Source organism: Monodelphis domestica, chromosome 8 (assembly GCF_027887165.1).
Source record: "Monodelphis domestica isolate mMonDom1 chromosome 8, mMonDom1.pri, whole genome shotgun sequence".
Classification (NCBI taxonomy): domain Eukaryota; kingdom Metazoa; phylum Chordata; class Mammalia; order Didelphimorphia; family Didelphidae; genus Monodelphis; species Monodelphis domestica.
In genome coordinates, this window is record NC_077234.1 from 59,132,572 (window position 1) to 59,153,021 (window position 20,450).

The 20,450-nt window shown below is 35.9% G+C and overlaps 1 protein-coding gene across 1 annotated transcript in view; it reads left to right on the plus strand.

Annotated features, from left to right (window-relative positions):
* The window catches only part of PID1 (phosphotyrosine interaction domain containing 1), a 261,786-nt gene that overhangs the window by 149,750 nt on the left and 91,586 nt on the right, over nt 1-20,450 (plus strand). The window lies entirely within an intron of this gene.

Here is a 20,450-nt window from a genome sequence, read left to right on the forward strand (position 1 = left end):
TAGATTTTGCTCCAGCCCCTTACCTTTACTTTGCATGTATCTCTTTGTTTCCAATGTGTTTCTTATAACCAACATATAGTAGGATTCTGATTTTTAACCCACTTTTATCCTCTTCCATTTTGGGGGTAAGTTTATCCCATTCACATTCACTGTTATGATTACTAATTGTGTATTCCATTCCATTCTATTTCCCTATTTTGATCCTTTTCTTTCTCCCTCCTTTCATTGAACCTCCTCACAAGTGTTCTTCTTCTAACCATTGCTTTTTTTCAAATCACCCTCCTTACTATTACTGCCATCCTTTCTTATTCCCCTCATACTTCCCTATAGGGTAAGATAGGTTTCTATACCCAGTTGAATATGGATGTGATTCCCAGAGAGGTACATTTTTTATTGATTCTGAGAAAAACAAATTTAATTCTAATAATTCTGAGGTGGATGTGGGAGGAACCTCACAATTTTGTTTTACTCCTTTTTTCTGTCATGACTTTGGAGAAACTGTAGCAATAAAAGAGAGGTTTTAAATCATACTAGGGTATGGCAAGGGAGATTAAGTTTTGGGTTAGGACAGTTGCCTGAACAGTAGAGTTCTTCCTTTTGTCTAGGCAACTAATAACTTAAGTATCACATGCCTTTATATTTACAGTTAATTTTATATTATTTTTATTTCTTTAAATGTGCCTCATATTCAGTGAGCTTCTCTGGTTTAATGAGTCACTGAGGCACTTGAAGGGATCTATTCTCAGTGCTCTGATGAGCTATAGTTATCCTTTGAATTTCTGTAGGAGGCTATCTTCCTTTTTAGATTCAGTTATATATTATGACCTGATAACATTCAGCAGAGTACTTTGCAGCAGTATTTCATCAGGTATTTTGTCGATTTCTCCATAACTAAGACTACCTCTGTTATCCCCAAACTCCAATCTCCAATTGTTGAAATCTTTCTCATTAGACCATACCTTAGTGGCCATCTAATCCCTAAAGTCCTCCCATGTTTTCCTGATTTCTTAAATTTTCTTAGAACCCTTTGTTTGGACCCCTCCTATAGTTGTTATATGATATACATGCTAAAATGTACACATTTAATCATATTTTCTTAGGATTTAAATAGAAATAACTTTTATTTGTATAAAATGTATATCCCTTCTATTAAATTATAAACTTCTTGAGAATCAGCAGGGTCTATGTCACTTTTTATTTTTGAATCTGTAGTTCTAAGAGCAGTGAATACTTGGCAATATTTAGTAATAAATAAATGATAATAAATAGTTAATAGATAAACTAAGTAAAGAAGCTTCTGAATTCTTTGCTAGCTCTTTTAAGAACTTTAAGAAATTTATATATACATGTACTATGAGCAAAGAGGTAGGAACACTTTGCTTGGACAAGAGAACACTTGGTAGAGAAGAAGGTTATTATAAATGTGTAAAATTATTTAATTGAAAAGCACTAAGTCATGTGGCAAATTAGTGCAAATGAATTGCAATTTGCAACTGCAAAAATTACTATTGTGAAAAAGTACATTCAAATTGCAAATTTAGTTAAAGGAAAATCGATCTAACAGTTAGAACTGTATAAAAGTGGAAAAGAGTGACTCAAAAGATAGTAGGTTTCCCAATAATGGATGTCTTTTTGCAGAGGCTAGACGACCATGTGCTGAATGCTTTGAGAATATTGGAAAAGTGATTTTTGATCAGGAATTGGCTGGGTTTAATGGCCTTTGAGGTCTTTCAAAAACATGAGATGCTGAAAATTTGAGTTTTGAATGTAGACTTTCCAAAGTCATTTGATATTGTGGAACAGACACAGATTTGTGACCCACAATTAAGTCCTCATTGTCCGTGATGTCTGAGGATTGGAAATATAGCCAGCAGAATGACACTGATGCTGGAAATGTTTCAAATACAAATTTAGGAAAAGGCATTTGTTATTTAAGGGATCTATTCCATGTGTCTTGTCTACTTAAATTCTACTTTAAGGAATGATAATGATAATAATAAATTCCATGCAGTTAAGCTAGAATAAAAACCTCAGGCTGTGACTGGTTCTGTTACACAAGCATTTTAAAATAACTCAATATTTAGATTTTGTACAAAAATAGATAGAAATGTGCTTTCCTCCATGTCATCTAGTAGCTAGTTTTGAGAGACTTTTTGGCTATATGTTTGGGGCCAAGTTGAATTCCAAATAATCACATAATAATAAAATATGGACAAAGACAAGAAGAAATGACTGTTAGAAACTATGTGATCGATAGACTATTCTTTCCCTCATCAGAGTTGGAATTAATGATCTCATTTTCCCCCATCATAATAAACAATGAGATATTTTAAAATCCTCATTCAGATCCCTATTGTTCCTTCCTAACTATGATAATCAAGCCATAAAATTGATTTCGAAAGACATCAGCCAATTGTCCAAGGTGGTATAGAAAGAACACTGAAGTTGGAGTGACAAGATCCAAATTTAACTATTGTCACTTAGGACCTACATGATGTTTTGATTAAAATTATCTCAAGAGACTAATCTTGGGGTAGGGGTATAAGTTTATTTATTATATCAGTTTTATTGATTAAGTCAACATCATAACTCATAAAGTGATATAGGTGTCCATGATTCTCTCAAGGATCTAAGGTGACCTAAGTTGGGTCAAGCACTTTAATAAATAGACATTTAAGAGCTCATTATTCAGCCCTTCCCTTGACTATCCCAAGATATCTTTAATTGGTGATAGCTAATTAAGAGATGGCCAATCAACTTCTCCACCCATCCTCATCCTCACAGTTGGGCAGATCACATCCATAGGAAAAGAACTCTTGTCTCCTTCATTTATTGACCAATTTCTTTTAAAAAGGAAGACATTCTTTGGGATTACCAAGGAAAAAGAAAATGTGAAAAGGAGCAGACTAGATGGCATTCCTGACCTAGATTCCAGACATAGAGATACACAGTATTTCTCCCTATAATATTGGAATTAATAGAGTACATGAAAATAAATTCTCACATTACCCCCATCTCTTTCTTGGGCAAATTGCTTTTCAGTTTCCCCAATGAAGCACCCCAAATGTGCATTACATGGAGGGTCTAACTCTATGATGAATTGCCATTTTATACCATAATGTCAAAAATGATTGATAGGTACATTGACAGGTAGCCATTAAAGGAGGGGAGACTCACCTTTTGGCCCAAGAGTCTAACAAACAAATAAAATAATGGCACATGGAAAAGACATGAAAGGGATAGCCAACCATTACTGCCTAGTCCATTTTGTCCAATGACTCAAAATTTGATTTTGGGGGTCCTCTGCCATTGTTTTCTCCTTCTTTGGCCATCCAGAGTCATACAGTTCCTCAGAGAAACTCATTGATAACTTCTCCTAAAATTATTTGAAAATTTGATCTTAATCCAATTTAACACAGTCACTAACATTTTGCATTGCTAATAGTTAGGTTAGATGGTGAGAACTAATGAAAACTTTAGGATTCTAATTTTGTTAATATAAAGAATGTCCAATTATGAACCTCTATACAAAAGAATTTACAATGATCTTGGGCCAGTTATTTAATTTTTATGGACCTAAATTTCCTCGTGTATAAAATGCAGAGAATCTACTTCATGACCTTTAAGGATCTTTCCAACTCTAGATCAATGGACTTTCTTTTTTAGACTTTTTTGAGATTGTGATTTTGAGATTTTGCTGAAATTTCTTAGAAAGTGATATTTCTCTTAAATTCATTCTTATTCTCTTAATCATTATCTAAGATCAGGAACTTTCAATATAGGACTTTAGAGTGTTCTAGATCTAAGATCAGGATCTTTCAATATAGGACTTTAGAGTGTTCTATGCTATTCCTTTGGACAGGATGCTTTTATTCTTTTTTTCCAAATTAGGGCCCACAAAAACTCTTATTTTCTGGCACTACTTGATTCAGTGGTAAAATTAAAAAGCAAAGATATAATCTTTCTCCTAAAGGAAAAATGAAAAGAAAAGGGGAAAAGTCATGGGAATCTTAGTGAGGTGAAGATAAATGATCTCATGGTTTTCTTGGAAGTTGCCATCTTTTTACTAAATTTGATTTTTAGTGTTATGCAACTACATATACCTATGTATATACATTTATAAATTTATTTCCTTCAACTAAGGTAACTAATCCTCTTTCATGGTGGAAAATCTAAAGTAATCTTACCTTAAATTCTTTGGCTTCTACTAATTGCTCTTTTCCATACAGTGTTCCAACAAGATTGAGGTGCAAAAACCTGACATTTGTAGGCTGTGTTCCTAGACCAGATGTTACATTTTTACATGTTTCTGTAGCTCTCAAGAGGTAATAAAAGTTCCTGTTTTAGACCCTGGTCTCTTCTTTGTGATGCTGAAAGCAAAAAGTCTTCTTTCCTTCCTTCCTCCCTCCCTCCCTCCCTCCCTCCCTCCCTCCCTCCCTCCCTCCCTCCTTCCCTCCCTCCATCCCTACCTTCCCTCCCTCCCTTCCCTCTCTCCTTCCTTCCTTTCCTTCTTCCTTCCTTCTTTCCTTCCTCTTTTCTTCCTTCCTTCCTTCTTTCCTTCCTCTTTTCTTCCTTCCTTCCTTCTTTCCCTCCTTCCCTCCTTCCTTCCTTCCTTCATTCTTTCCTTCCTTCCACTTTAACTTTTCTTCCCAGCAAACTCTTCAAATCCAACCAAAAGAATGGGATAAGGGTATCCCTTTAGAAAGCTATGTTTGGCTTTGTTAGCTCTTCTAAACGTTATGGTAGTCTTTTGATTGTTGGATCTTTTCACCATAGAATAAGTTTTATGGAAGCTGGATGAATGTCTCATGTGGGTAAGGCCAGGGCAAGATAGCAAGGGGTTGAGGGGGTAGTAAAGGGGGTGGGAAGTGTTTGTACAATTCTAGTGGTATACTCTCTTCCTTTCTAGTGAATTGTAATTAATTTGCAGGGCAGATAGGTGACCCAGTGGATAGAGTGCCAAGCTTAGAGTCCAGAAGATTCATCTTTCTGAGTTCAGATCTACTTAGATACTTAATAGCTGTGTGACCCTAGGCAAATCACTTAATCTTGCTTGCCTCAATTCCTCATCTGTAAAATGAGCTGGAGAAAGAAATGGCAAATTACTCCACCATCTTTGCCAAGAAAACCCCAAATGGGCTCATGAAGATTTGGACATGACTGAAATAACTAAACAACAACAAATGAATTTGCAAGAGTATCTTTTATAGCTTGAGGAAAGGACTGCAACATCCCTAGAATTTCTGGGGATTAAAAGCATGGTATAGTATTTATAGAAAGTGTTTCAAAAATTTAGAAGTGATCCAGAAAAATAAGGTATTATTATTATTAAAATTACTTCAGGGATAGGGTTTGTTTATATTTTCAACAAACATGTAATGATGTAACAAATATATTTTCCAAAATTATAAGATCCAAATTGTCTCTTTCCCTCCCTTCCCCCTTCCAGAGATAGTAAGCAATTTGATCTGTTATACATGTATTATCATGCAAAACATACTTCCATATTGGTCATTTTTATAAGAAAATACTCATATAAAAACAAACTGCAAAATAAAATCACAGACAAACTAAAGTGAAAAATAGTCTGCTTTTTTCTGTCTGGATTTTGTTTCTTTAATCAATTGAGATAATCAACAGTCTCTAAGACCATGTTGAAATCCAAATCTCATCACGGTTTTCAGCTTACAAATCTGTTTTCTGTGCTAGTTGTGTGGGGGTCAAAGAAAGAGGAGACATATTGAGGATAAAATGGAATCGTGGGTGTGCCAGAAGTGTACTTGCCTATGACCGTTTAAATTCTAGCTGATGAGGAATCCTGCTCAGCATTTCAAAGGCACTGAAGTTGACAAGTTGTCTTATGGGGTGAGAATCTGAGCATCTGTTAAGCAGATGATGTGAAAACGTCTCCAGCTTCTAACAGCAAACACAAGAACAGGTGGAGTTACTCCAAGTGTTGAGCAACTCACTTGCTGTAGGTCAATATCTCAACCAGCCTGGACTTTTGAGGAAAGAATATGGTGTATAGCAGAGTGAGAAGATCCACAGATGGAATTTGATCTTCCTCAATGATTTTGAACAAGACTGAATAGGATGCAGCTTCCTCAGGCAGAGGAGGTCTGGTCATTTACTTCCCTGCTCAGAAAACATCAGTGACTCCCTATTGTCCCAAGGACGAAATGCAAAATTCTCAACTTGCTTGGTAGGACTCTGTATTCTAGCTCCAATTTGTATTTCTAGCCTTATTTCCCAATACTGTCTTAATATATTAGCCAAACAAACTGGCCCATCTGCAGATGAAAAGACTGACTACAGTCTATGTGCTTTCATGCAAATCATTCCTTATGCTTGGAATATACTACCTCCTTATCTCTGTTTTTCAGGATCCTTCACTTTCTTCAAGGGTTAGAACAATTGACACCTTCTATATGAAGCTTTCCCTAATCTGCCTGCCTGGAAAGCCTTCTTACTCTCCTCATCCTAAACACTCTGCATTTTCCTCTTTTCTTTCCTCCATTATTCATTATTCATCATTATTCACATATCTCTTAGGTGGTATCACATCCTCCTCCTCAAAAGAATATAAGCCCCCACAGGGTCTGTCTTGGCCTTTTTATCTTTGTTATGAACCTTGGGAAATAGAAGATGTCTAATAAATGTTTGTTAAGGTGGAGAATAGTTAATAAAATTAGGCATAATCCAGCTCAATTGCTAATTTTTTTTTTACAAGTGAGGGTTCAATATGTATGAAGAGCTACATTAAAAAAGTCTGTAGTATAAAAAAGTAGCCCTTAATAAAACTTTAGAAAATGAATTACATTAATTCACCTATGTTAAATTTTTTTCTTTTCTCAAACCAAATCAAATAAACTGATTATTGTGATAATTTAGTACATCTCAGATACATTTCCTGTTTCATTTGGAAGCAAGGATTATAATCATAGATATAGAGCATTGAAATAGAAAAATCACCCTCAGACATACTTCTTGCTGATATATACAAGATAGTAATGCTGTCCTCTGTATATGCAGATAGAGCTACAAGTCTATTGGCATTGTGACATTTGTTGTGATTTTTCCTGGAGTATTGATAATTTGTGTTTGTACTTTCCTGATGACTTTTGTAATCCCAAGCTTGGTTTGTGAGCCAGTTGGCCACAGATAGCAGGATAATCTAGAGTGCCAGAATAGAAAGCAGGGGTAAATGGTCCATAAAATGGTTAGACTCTGACTTTTTAAGTCATTATCCAGACTTCCTTCTCTTTTCAAAGCTAGTTAATCACCTTAAGGTTTTTTATTCTTATTTCTTTCAGGAAGTTTCATTTTGTTCACACACATGTTGTATTGGAGTTCAGATTTGAAGTTTAAATGTGTCACATTCATCCAAATCGAAAGAAGTTATCATGCTTAAAAAAAAAAGTGCTCAAGTTGTCTTTGCTATAGAAAATGTTTCAGAATCTGCAATTTGGTCGTGATTGGGGCGATCATGTTGGCAGGGATGTTTCTGAAGGGTAGGATGCATTTTTAAAGGATTTAAAATTTTAATTTCTTACTCACTCCCTTTCAAATTTAATGAACATCTAGTAGCTGTTCACCTTTTCCCAGAGATGAAACATGGCAATTCAAGCATGTACTTAAAGCTGGTATATGCCTTCCCTATGCCAAGTTTTATTTCTAGGACTTTTTAATGCCCTAAATTGGCTGTACTCTATACATTGTCTCCTTATTTTTCAATACTTAAAGAATCCATCATTTTTCTCTTTTCTGATACAGATTGTACCCTCCCTCCCCCCACACCCTTTAATCTTGGGAAATGTGTTTTTGTTCTTTGTTGTATCAGAAAACACAAAAACCTCATCACAACATGGCTAGTCCTTTGGTAATGAGCCCTCAGAATACATGACATATATGACATCTCTCACTGGACCCACACTCAAAGTCTATTTAGGTTGGAGTAAGACTAGCCAAAGCCAGTCCCTTACTGGCAAAGCCTTCTTAAGCCCAGAGTTATTTCTACATCATGATAAGGATATTAAGACTCTATTGAAGGACTTTTTCATGTGATTTGGCAGATATAGATCATATTTCATATTTTAGGAATTATCAATTTATTGATAAACACCAGTTAAGAGCCTGAGAACTTCATTCGGAATGCAATGAGAAAAATGAGATTAGATAAATTAATATTTAGATTATAAATTCAATTCTTATAATTCAGCCATTAGAGAGTGGAGTAGCATACCTGCAAACAGGGAAGCCCTCTTTGGATTTATAAATGACCAAAGAATTCAGTCTACCTTTTATCCTATGATAAGAGTAAATGTAGGTTTTCCTACCCCATATTGACTCTAAAGTATATATGGCATAAAGTTGGCCAAACTGGAATGAGAAAACTAGGTTTATTTCTTAATTGACATTTCCAAATTAGTGTTACTCAGTGGTCATTCAGAAACTCAGGTGAGAATGTTCTGTAGAAATCATTTCTGATTCTACTCGATTTTAGATACCTTTTTGAGGGAATTATACTTAGTTAAGAAATATTGTATTGGTTAAACAGAACCACTAAGACATTGAATTCTTTATACCGGCATTAAGTGGACTGAAATTAAACAGTTCTCTGTGTGCATGTATGGGCATATTTAATGGGCTTTCAGTCATCAATGTTTTATGTTGATATGATTTAAAACCACTGGAAGAGTTCTGTAGTGAATAGCTAAATATTTAAAAATGTGAGTCTTAGATGAAATTTTAACAAAATTTGTTTAAGAACCTTTAAACAAAAAGGATCCTCTAAGATGTGAGTGTAAGAAATATGGCTAAGGTCATTCCCTATAGTTTACAGAATTTTAGTGGACTAATCAGATAGATATTACAAATCTAAATAATCATGTTCTGAGACCCCAAATTCTGTTGCTATTTTGGGGGTCTGCCTTCATCTAATTTCTCCTCACAGAACTTTTCTGAAGATATAAAGCACTATATGAAATATGAGCTATAGTGATCCCTCGAGACACAGCTGTCCCTCCTCTGTAGATTATCTATTCAATGTCTGGTCAGACAGTTATTTCTCCAAGACCAGTCAATTTCTACCTGAGTTTCTGTTGGTACCATGATGGCCTGACCTCTTCAGAGGGGCATTGAATCCTGGAAGTCCAAACCACCCAGGAAATCCCCGATTGTGTGGACATTTAGGACAAGATTGGTCCCAGTTCTTATTTGGGGGGACCTTCAAACCTGTGTAATCATGGAATATTGCAGGATCAGAAAATTTGATTTTGAATTCCTTGGGAATTCTTCAATTTTTAAGTTGTTCTAAAATACAGTTTTGTGGCTTGTTTTTAGTAATTTTCAGTCATGTCTAATTCTTCATGGCCCCTTTTGGGGTTTTCTTGGCAGAGATCCTAGAATGCTTTGCCATTTCTTTTCTCCAACTTATTTTTACAAATGAGGAATCAGAAGCAAATAGGATTAAGTGACTTGCCCAGGGACACACAGATATAAATGCCAGAGGCCAGATTTGATTTCAGAAAGATGAGTTATCCTGACTCCAAGCCCAATCTTGTATCCACTGCACCACCTATAATTATGGATACAGGCTCATAAATGTTGGAGATCACCTAGTCTAATCTCCTCACTTTATAGATTAGGAAACTAAAGCCTAGGAAGTGACTTGTCCAAAGTCACATAGGTCATTTCATAGTTTTGGAACTGAAAAAGTTCTCAGGTATTAACTAGTTTAATCCCTCCTTTACAAATGAGGAAACCAAGGCTAGAGGGACAAAATGACTTGCCTTAGGTAACACAGAGTTTAGTGAATGAGCTTGGTCTTGAGCCTGTCTTCTAACTCAAGACCAAGTGTTATTTTCCAATCTGAACTTAGATGCTTTAATTTCTGATCAAGCATTCTTTTTGTAGTGCTTTGCTTCTCTCTCCATTTTGTTCTCTGTTGCCATTGCCAGATAATAGAGTGATTTTTGACAGTTATTGGGCTTTTGGAAGATAAATTCAATATTCTGACTCAACAAATGGGTTGGGGCCATTGATGCATTATAAACCTACATAGTATTAATTCAGGGTGGAAAAATACTGTTCCCCATAAATTAGGCACAAACAAAGCAAGCCCAAGATCCCCATCCCTAATTTTGAAGAGTGATCATAAATAGAATTGAGTCTAGCCAGAATGGAAGAAGAGGACTCTGTCATCAGAAGAGGGAACCAAGGAAAGAACCCTTCGTTTTTTGTATACTTCCCTAGACAGATACAGGCACCAATGCAGATTGCTGAATTTAGTCAAGCATTATATGCCTCTGCATATTTGTTAAGTGTTAGGTTTACATTTTATCCTATCAGACAGATCTAGGAGACCATAAATATGGATTAAGCAGTGATGTGTGTCTATGATTTTTGTGATCATCTTCATTAATAAAAAATGTCATAGAAATAAATCTTTGCTTCATAGAACCAACACCGTGAACCAATATTGATTGTGACATAAAATGGAATTTTTTTTATCTCTTCTTGTTTTGATTCTCATAACATGAAGAACACGTCTCTTCTGAATAATAACTTTTTATCCCTAGAACCTTAATTGTTAGGTAGCAGCAGGTAAGTTTTCATGATTCTGTTGAATGTCTGATTAAGAATCAGATGGTTCATTGGAGGCCATTCCAGATGGTATCTGCATCATACCAAAGGCACCGGTCATTTCAGTGGGAGAAAAAAAAAAGAATCCAACTCTTATTGGGAATATTGTAGGCTAAACACCCTATTTTTTTAAATAATATTTTATTTGATCATTTCCAAGCATTATTCATTGAAGACAAAGATCATTTTCTTTTCCTTCCCCCCACCCCCCATAGCTGACGCGTGATTCCACTGGGTTAAACACCCTATTCATAGAATATATTTTCAAGTTTTGATTTGGTTCCATTGCTATTTCATAGACACCAACATAGCCTTTCAGTATTTTTAGTCTGTTCCATGCATATGAGTACATATTGTCACTCAAAATGGAGAACTTGAGTTTTAATTATGAGGTTAACAAATAGCAGTACAAGTTTGCATAAATAAACTGCATTTTAATAGTCTTAGATCTTGTCATCTTATTTATGTTGATGTTGTTCTGAATTAAAAATGAAAAGTCTGTTCCCTTATCAATAAGGAAACCTCTTGCACTAATGAAAGTAGAGTTTATCTGCTACTTACAGCCCTGGACAATCTCTTTGAACATTGAGAGATTAGTTATGTTTGAGAAAGGACTTGAACATTGGTCTTCCTTTGGCATTGAGACCAACTCTATCTGCTGTGCCACGCTGGTGTTAATAACGATAAGCTCTATGTTAAGGTTTTAGATATGATAACCTTTATAGATTTTTTAGGTTTATTTTTCCTTTGCTCAGGGAACTCTAGACTCTTCATGTAGTCCCATATTATTTTACTATCCTGCTACAACTTCATCCTACCCTATCTACCTAGTCAAGTATCTCTCCTTTTACTCTCCATTATGAAATCTCGGCTTTAATCAGACTAATCTCTTCACAGTTCCCCAGATAGGCTATTTTTATATCATAGATAGATATCCTATCTCTGACGTGTTCATGTTAATAACCCTTTATGAAATATCCTTTCCAAATCTCCAAATCCTATCTTCCCTTTCTTTGAAATGTTCTCCTCACACCTAACTCTCCCCATCAGGAATCCAGCATATTGGAAAATACCTAGTAATAAATACTCAGCTAAAATTGCTCTTTTTCCATAAGACCTCCAATACCCTTTCTATCTTTCCTGATCTCTTCTTCTGTACTTCTATAGCATTAGGTATTTGTACTATCCATTTGGGATCCTAAATGATCTCCTGCCTGACACTGTTTCTGTTTCACAGATAGTTGTTGAATTCAATTGATTTTCCTGGTGTATCACAGAATCATAGAATTTCAGAGTTCCTAATCACTTTGGTGTTAATTTTATCCACTTTATACCTAGGGAAAAAATTCCCTCTATACCCTCCCCAGTCAGTGGTCCTCCAGTCTTCACTTGGGGACCTTCAGTGTGAAGGAACCGCAAGCCTTTTTCCCCTTTGGGGATCTAGACATATCTACTACTAGTCTTTGGGGATCTAGATATATATACTGCTTGCCTTTGGGGATCTAGACATATGTCCTACTAGTCTTTGGGGATCTAGACATATCTACCACTTGTCAAGTGGGTAAGTTGTATAGTAATTGAGTTGTTGTTAGGCATGAAGGAGGACTGATGTATTATTCTATTTCCTTCTACTCTGCCATTTAGGTCCTGATAGCTCCAATAACTAGGAAGTATTTTCATAGGTGATGCTGAAAATAAACTCTTTGTAAGTTCCCATTGCAAAAGGTAGAAACTGTTGCTCCTGATTTTACCTTATGATTGTATCTCTGAAATTCTCTGATTTGCTAATATATGTGAAAATTCAGTGGAATTCAACAAGCCAAATTAGTCTTTTACATGATAACTCTTCAGATACTTGAAGATAGCTTTTCTTTTATTTACCCTTAGGATCCTTCCCAGGTTAGATAGTCCTAGTTATTTCAATTAATCATTATTATTTGATTAAACTCAAAAAAACATTTATTAAATGCTGACTATGGGCAAAGAACTGAGGATACAAAGCTGAAAAAATTAGCATATCTCTGCCTTTGAGCAGTTTCAAATGGATATTAAGTTCCTAAAAGGCAGGGGCGATTTCTTAACTTTCATTTACTTATCATTATTATCATTTATTCATTATTTATTCATATATTATTTCATTTATTTATTTATTCTCCCTTCAGTATCTGGCATAGTACTATGCCTATTGTAGGCTTTTGTTGCATTTTAAGTCCATGAATCTCTGCAAGGCATGTGGATGGTAATGCAGTAGGATAGGTTCACTGTACTTTAAGAAAGCCAATTGTTCATTCATTTGCAAATATTTAGATATGCAAAATATGAAAATCTGAAACATCAAACTCCTAAATTGGTTGATGCATGTTACAAACCATTCTTTGCTTTTCCAAAGTTGACAGAATTCCTTTAAATAGAGTTTTCCATACTGTGTTTAAGTATAGTTTAATTAGGGTATTAAGTTGGACATAGAATTCAAAGCTAGAAATAGTAAGAGTTACTAATTGTTCAACTGAAGATAAAATACCTCTAAAGTGGTTATAAAAAAACAGGTCTGTTTGACCAGTTATTGTAAATTCACTGAAAATGAAATGAATCTCTTTCCCCTTCCTGATGACAGAGGAAGGAGATGACCAGCAGAGAACATTAAATACCAATCTTGGCTTATGCTGTCCCTCTAGGGCTCTAGAGATATATCAAGTGAATTGCTCCCAAGCCTTTTAGCATTAGGCAGTGGGTTTGCATTTGTATCTGTTAGAGCAGTAGCTAGTTAAAAAGCAGTTATCAGGGGCCTAATAGACCCTCCGTATTCCCTGGGTATGTTTGGTTCACTGAGCCTTAATGTCCTGCAACCGAATTTGCCCTAAGCTCATCTACATAATTAAGCTGTTTTATTTCAGACACTGTTCCCAGGTCTTCTTTTAGAATTGGAAAAGGACCAAGGATCAATACCACTTTCTATAAAAATAAAAGGAAATTATTGAGGACATGAACAGAATATCCTCCATCTCTAGTTGCTCAATCAAATTTGTTTTATGGTGGGTCTAGCCAATCCAATAAGAGAGTTTTATAACTTTAAATAGTCTTCTATAAAAAGTGAATCCCTCCAACTGCAAGACAATGAAGTGTAAAAATAAAAAAAAATTGAAGAACTTCCCATGTCTTATCAATGCGATGACCAATCATGACTTCAGAATACTGATGGTGAAGCCTGCTTCTTGCCTCTCAGCAGAGGCGCTGGACCAGAGGTGCTGAATGAGTCATACTTTTTTTTTAGATATCATTGATTTGTTGATTTGTTTTGTTTGACTCCAGTAATTTGTTACAAGAGAGAGTGCTATTAGAGAGGGGAGATGGGCCAGTCAGAAGTTAAGTGATATAAAAAAATGAATAAATCATTAAAAAATTGAAAATTAATAAAAAATACTAGATTGTAGACTGAAGGCTAATGAAGTATTCCATATAATTTTGCTGATGGAGTATAGTTCAGACTCTGCTGCCTAACATTTCAGGCACCCCTCAATCTGGCACTGATCTCCTTTTCTAGCCTTAAGTCATATTGTTTCCCATCATTTATTCTATAGCATAAGCAAAATGTAGACATGATCTCTAATCCCTTTGCTACCATATTTTGTGCTCTTAATACTTCCATCCTTTTCCTAGGTCTATTCCTGGGCCTAGAATGCCCTCCTTCTCCTTTAATGAATTTCTGCCTATTCTTAAGGCGAATTCCACTCTTTCTGTGAAATCTTTCATCTCTGCATATCTCACAATGCCCAGCACAGTTCTCAGTACACAGAACTGCTTAATGAATGTTTGTTGCCCTGCACCATGTATTTTATAGTATTTCATTTCATTATCATCCAGAGAATCATCATTATGGAAGGACACAGAGCTTCAATTTGCTTACAAAAAAGAAAAAAAACCAAAAGACCCCCTTTGAGCTATCACATCCTAATTTGCATTTGAATATAGAGAGCTGTTCAAATGATATGGGTGGTCATTTCATTATCAGTCCGCTACTAAATATATATTTATCCCTCTTGAGTTATATGAAAAACCATGCAAACATGGACAGAATGTTAGCAGCAAGCTCTGTGGTGAACCTGCTATAACTATCAATTAGATCCCCATTCATAGATAGTTATAGATTGGAAATCACCAATCATGGATTAGTCTCTTCACCAAAATTCTATCTCCATTGTGGTCTGTCTGGAATGTATTCTCTCCTTACCTCCACCTTGTAGAGAAATCTTTTTGTTTGGTCATTTTCCAGTTGTTTCTGACTTATGTAGTCTTATTTGGGATTTTCTTGGCAGAGATATTGGAATGGTTTGTCATTTCCTTCTCCAGCTCATTTTACAGATGAAGAAACTGAGGCAAATAAGGTTTAATGACTTTCTCAGGGTCACAGAGATAGTATAAGTACTAATAAATACTCTCTGTCTTTAAATGAGTTTATATTTCTTTATATATATATATTTAAAATTTTTACTTATTTGATTATATATTGTATTTCCCTCTCCTCCCCAGGAGAGTATAAACATCCTGAAGCAGGGACAGTTTTTTTTGGGCCATCGTATCCTCAGGATCTGGCACAGAGCTGTCCAGGCAATAGGAGTTTAATAAATGTTTGGTGACTTAAACTGAATTGAATTCAGGAGCATGTATATAGCTAGCTGTGCTTTTTCAGTCCCCATCTGGTGGGTATCTAATGACCTGACTCTTTTTCCCCCTCTGATTTGCAGAGATGCGGATGTCATTTAGGCCAGCAAAACTATCCAAAGTTGTAACTTGTCAAGGAAGTAGAGTCAGTTCAAGCCTGTTTTGAGACACAATTTAGGCCATAAGTGAACTCTGAGCTTGCCAGTACTTTCCAGCTTCCCCATGAGGCAAGTCTTGTCTTAGAGGCAACAAAGAACCCAAGTAAAGATGAATATGGTACATGTTTGGGTCTGCTGAAGGACAGGGAGGGAGTATTCAATTTAAGGTGAAAGCAATGTTCTTCGAAGAATGACACCAAGATTTAGAATTTCTATGAGAAGTCACAGAGCAGAAAACTTCAAGATGGCAGCAAACTAGTTATTCCAATAGCCATGTCTGGATGTTTCCATTGGCCAAGCACCTTTCCCAAACCTGCTGTTGGGCTCCAAATACCCTGGTACTATATCTCTAAAAGTGTACCCTTTTGATTGGTTGCCAAGGCATGAGGGATCTTTAGCCAGTGTAGATGAACTCACATTTCCATTCATCAAGATGGTAACTGGCTTTATCTTGGTGGCCCTTTAGTTCTCCAGTGGCTTTGTCCTGTGCCACATGCTTGTTCTGTGATGGTTCTTACTAAGTGGGACAGCTCTATTACTGTAATAAGTTCCATACTTTATTTGCTTTGCCAAATAAATAGCAACATCATCAGTATGATAGCCTGGTCTGATAGCTTTTGCAGTGAATCTTGCTATATGAGGTGAGAGATTGGTCTCACCTAATTTTGTAAGACCTTTTCCCAGTTTTTCCAGTAGTTTTTTTTTTTAATATAAAGTCCTTAACCAAGAGGCAGGAATCTTATGTGTTTATCATACTAATAGCTAATATTAGCTAACAAATGAAGCACTAATAGCTTCATTTGCTTTGATAAACTGTGGATCTATCTGTTCCTCTGATCAGCCTCCCCATTTTAGTCAATGCCAAATCATTTAGATGACTTGCTTTTTAGCATAATTTGATATGTGATTCTTCTAGGCCCCAACCTTTTCCCTTTCTTCATTTGTTTCCTTTGAGATGCTTGACTTTTTATTCTTCCAGGAGAAATTCATTATTTTTCTAGGTCTTTGTTAGTTTCATTGGTATAGTGCTAAATAAATTAATTAATTTAAAGCTATCTTGTCATTTTTATTATTTTGGGTCAGCCAACCTATGAGTAATCCATTTTGAGCAGCTTTTCTAATGACTTAGAGGTAATAACAGGGCAGGAATTAGAACCCAGATTTTCAGACTTTAGATCTAAAAATCTTTCTACTTTATACTGTCTCTTTGTTCACTCAAGTTATTGTAATGAAAAAATGGTTTTCAGGGAAGTTAAATGACTAATCGAAGTCTCACAGCTCTTTTCAGGCACAGCCAAAATTAAAAGCCAACTCTTCCAGTACTTATATTCTTTGGTTTGACAGTACAATGGCAACCCCTTTCTCCACATCCCAATATAAATGTTGTCTAATTTAGCCAATATTATTATGCTGATTATAATCATCTAATTGTACCATGATGGACCTCTTTGCCTATCAAATAAATCAGCAAATATTTATTTAGCATCCACTAGTTGTTAAGTACCAAAAAAGTATGGTTTCATCAGAGAAATATTTGATCAGCTCTCAGGCTTCATTAGAATCCACACAGTATCAGCAAACTCAAGCAAGGACATCTGATTGTGTTTGGTGGACCCTGTGTAGCAAACTTAGGAGAAGATGTGAATTGGCATCATACAGGATATTCAGCTATGGTTGATGGGTAATGTTCTGCATCTGTTGGAAGGAATAAAGAATAGCCATGTGATGAAATCCCAGAGTCACTGGAGTCTCAGGATGTGCTTAGCAATGAAAGACATGGTCTTTGCCTACAAGGGACTTACAGTCTGATTGGGAAAATGACTTGTAAAAATTTAAGTACTCTTATAACAGAACATTTAAATAGTCATTTATAACATGAATAGGCAAGATACCATAAGGCAGCAGATGATTAGTTTCCAAGTGTATCAGACAGATAACCATTGATGTCAAAATTCAGAGTTAATAAGATCTGATTTATTTCTTATTTTAGTTGTTAAAAGAGTTATGGTCTTTTTCAATTTTGTTTCCTGTTTAACTGTAAATTTTCAAATGAAATTTATGGCTATTGAAAAGTATTTCTAATTTTTCCAAATCCAACCTTTCTACTGAAATATTTAAATAAATTGATTTTATCATATATCTAACATCAAAACATCTCCTGTTATTAGAGGTAGGGATTTGACCTATTTGTATAAGAAGAAGAAACTCCTTCTACCAGTGTAAGTTAGTAATACCTTCTCTATAATTTATAGTCATAGTGAGTTCCCTAGAATGCTGGGAAGCTGTGACTTGCCCAGGGAAATACAATATATATCAGAGGCAGCCTTCAAGCCCAACTCAGAATTTCTTGGCTTTGAGATTGCCTTTCTACCCTCTTCATACCATGTTGCCTCCTCTGTTATGGATATACTAATCAGTTTAAACCCTAATTAAAGAAAAGCATTTTCTGGAAAGGGACCTATAATGCAGTTAAAACAGATAGATTGATTAATTCTCTCCCTACAATAATATGGATGGGTGCAATCCTTGGAAAACAAGGGCCAAAGATTATTTTAAAAAATAAGAAACTGGGAATTTTGGCAGAAGATTCAAAGCGAATGTGAACTTTGAGGAGCGTCAAAATAAAGTAAATAACCAAGAGAACATCAAGATAAAAAACCAGTCAGAACATCAAGATAAAGAAATTACCCAGGAAGACGGCAAGATAAAGGACTATCAAAGTGGAAAATTTTAACGAATCACAAAATTGTGGCTCAGTCCCTTGCTTTAGTGGCGCACTGCCTTGGACAAGATCCAAAGATAGAAATGGAAGATGGTGAGTCAGTAATGCACTGTTTGGGGGCAAGATTCTTTGGCTGGAGTGTACTGCAAAGATTTTAAATGGTTGGCTCTCTGCGTTGAATATTTGCCCCTGTGGCTGATAGTTGGGAAGATGTATCATATTTTTAAAGGGCTTCATTGCTTATCCATAGTCTAACCCCAGTTGCCATCCTCCCACCTCCCCAGATAACTGTCTAGGACTGGTGTACATTTTGGCTGTAGACCAAGGGAGTGGTGGAGCCCCATCCCAACCCAATCTGGTTTCAAGAGAGCTCTTATTAAAAGCTTCAACTGAAGTAGTTCCAGCCTCCCAGAATTCTTTTCCATTCCCACCATTGGCCCTGCTTGGGGGTGAGCCTTTATTAGACAGCCTTACAAATGGCTCCACTGTGCAGAATACAAAGTACCCCATTGGTCATGGCTGCTGGGCGAAGCTCTTGACGGAGATACTAGGGTTTATTCACAAGTGTCTCAGTCACCACATTTGCTGAAAAGTCTTTTAAAAATTATGATCTGCTGAGGAGAACATAGTGAGTTTGTACAGGGAACTCTGACAGGGGGCTGTATGCTTGCCAAGCATTAATGTTGCTCTTACAGACTTCCCCAGATCCTCTGGCTCGCCAAGGTCCAGGTAAGCCGAGCGGAGTATGTATATCTGACTCAGAGCCCCGGCCAGCTAAATCCTAGGATGTTTGGGAATGGCCCAGGGACTGCGTACTACTCAGCATTCATCATCCTCTGGTTCAACCTGGCTTGCTGTGGAATTTTTAGGCTAATACCTCTCCCTGGCTTGGAGCAGGTGGGAGCTCAACGGGTGTCTGAGCTCTTATTTCATTTTTGGGCTTGGAAACAAAGGCATTTGGAAGAAGCAGGGAAGGAAATCTGGAGTATGTATCTTAATATTAAAATTGTTGCCTGTGCCAGAAAGGAGGATGACACAGTGATGATGAGTCATTGACAAAGATTTGTTTATCCAGGGTGAGCTATTTTTACATGTGAAAAGCTGTCTTCCATAAGGAAGGATGCCATTGATGTGTGTCCCATCTTTTCTTTTCTCTTATCTTTTCCAACTCCATTTCCCCCCCTGTTGGGTCTTATGTGAGCCAGACAGACAACCCGTCTTTAATTTTAAAGAGTTATTTATTTGTGTCTCACAATAGTGTAACATTGCAATCCTAGTGAAACAAGAAAGCTTCACAAAATCCTCTGAGTGTTAAAACATTGAAACTCAGGGTTTGACTTCAATTCTAGGTCCCAAGGAGTGACCTGGTTCTCAAAGGGTTAGGTGATTTGTCCAGGACCACCAGTTAGTAAGTGCCAGAAAGAATCAGGATTTGAACCTGTTTTCCTGAATCCACTCTGCTAAGCTGTCCTTAGAGGAAAAAAAATAGGGCACGGGAAATGAATGTATACTTACAAAGGAGGAATAAAGTTAGTACAGGGTGTTCTCGTTGATGTCATTCCTAGTTCCTTCTCATTTCTGTAATCTGAGTATCTTTACCCAGAGGACAGTGATTTCACTCATTAGAATCTTTTTCAATTTTGGTACTTTATCTTCTCACCAAACCAAAGGACTGAGCAGAACTGTAATCCCTTTGAGGGCAGGGACTGTCTTCTGGCTACTATTATGTTATTTTCACAAGGAATATTTTTCTCACAGACAGGTTGGAAATCATGGACAATTAATTGGAATTTTGAAATTTTTAGATTACTTTTAAAATTGGTAAGTCTTAGGAAACTTTTACTGTTAAAATACTATTTCTTTCATTTATTGTTCATTCATTTTGCAAATATTTGAATGGTCATTATACAAGATATTATTTGAAGAACACTGTTCCCTTATGATTTTTACAGTGTCATTTTACTATACATTCTTAATAATTATGAATAATGTACTAATGATCTCTAATACATGAGTAATATCTTTTTTGTCAATTTATTTTTATTTTTAATTTTTAAAATTTTTTCCATTTGATTTATTTTATTTCATCAATTTAGAATATTACTCCTTGGTTACAGTAATCACATTATTTCCCTCCCTCCCCTCCACCCACTCTTCCTGCAACCAATGCACAATTTTATTGAGTATTACTTGTGTCCTTGATCAGAGCCTATTTCCATGTTGTTGTTTACACTAGGATGTTCATTTAGAGTCTACATCCCCAACCA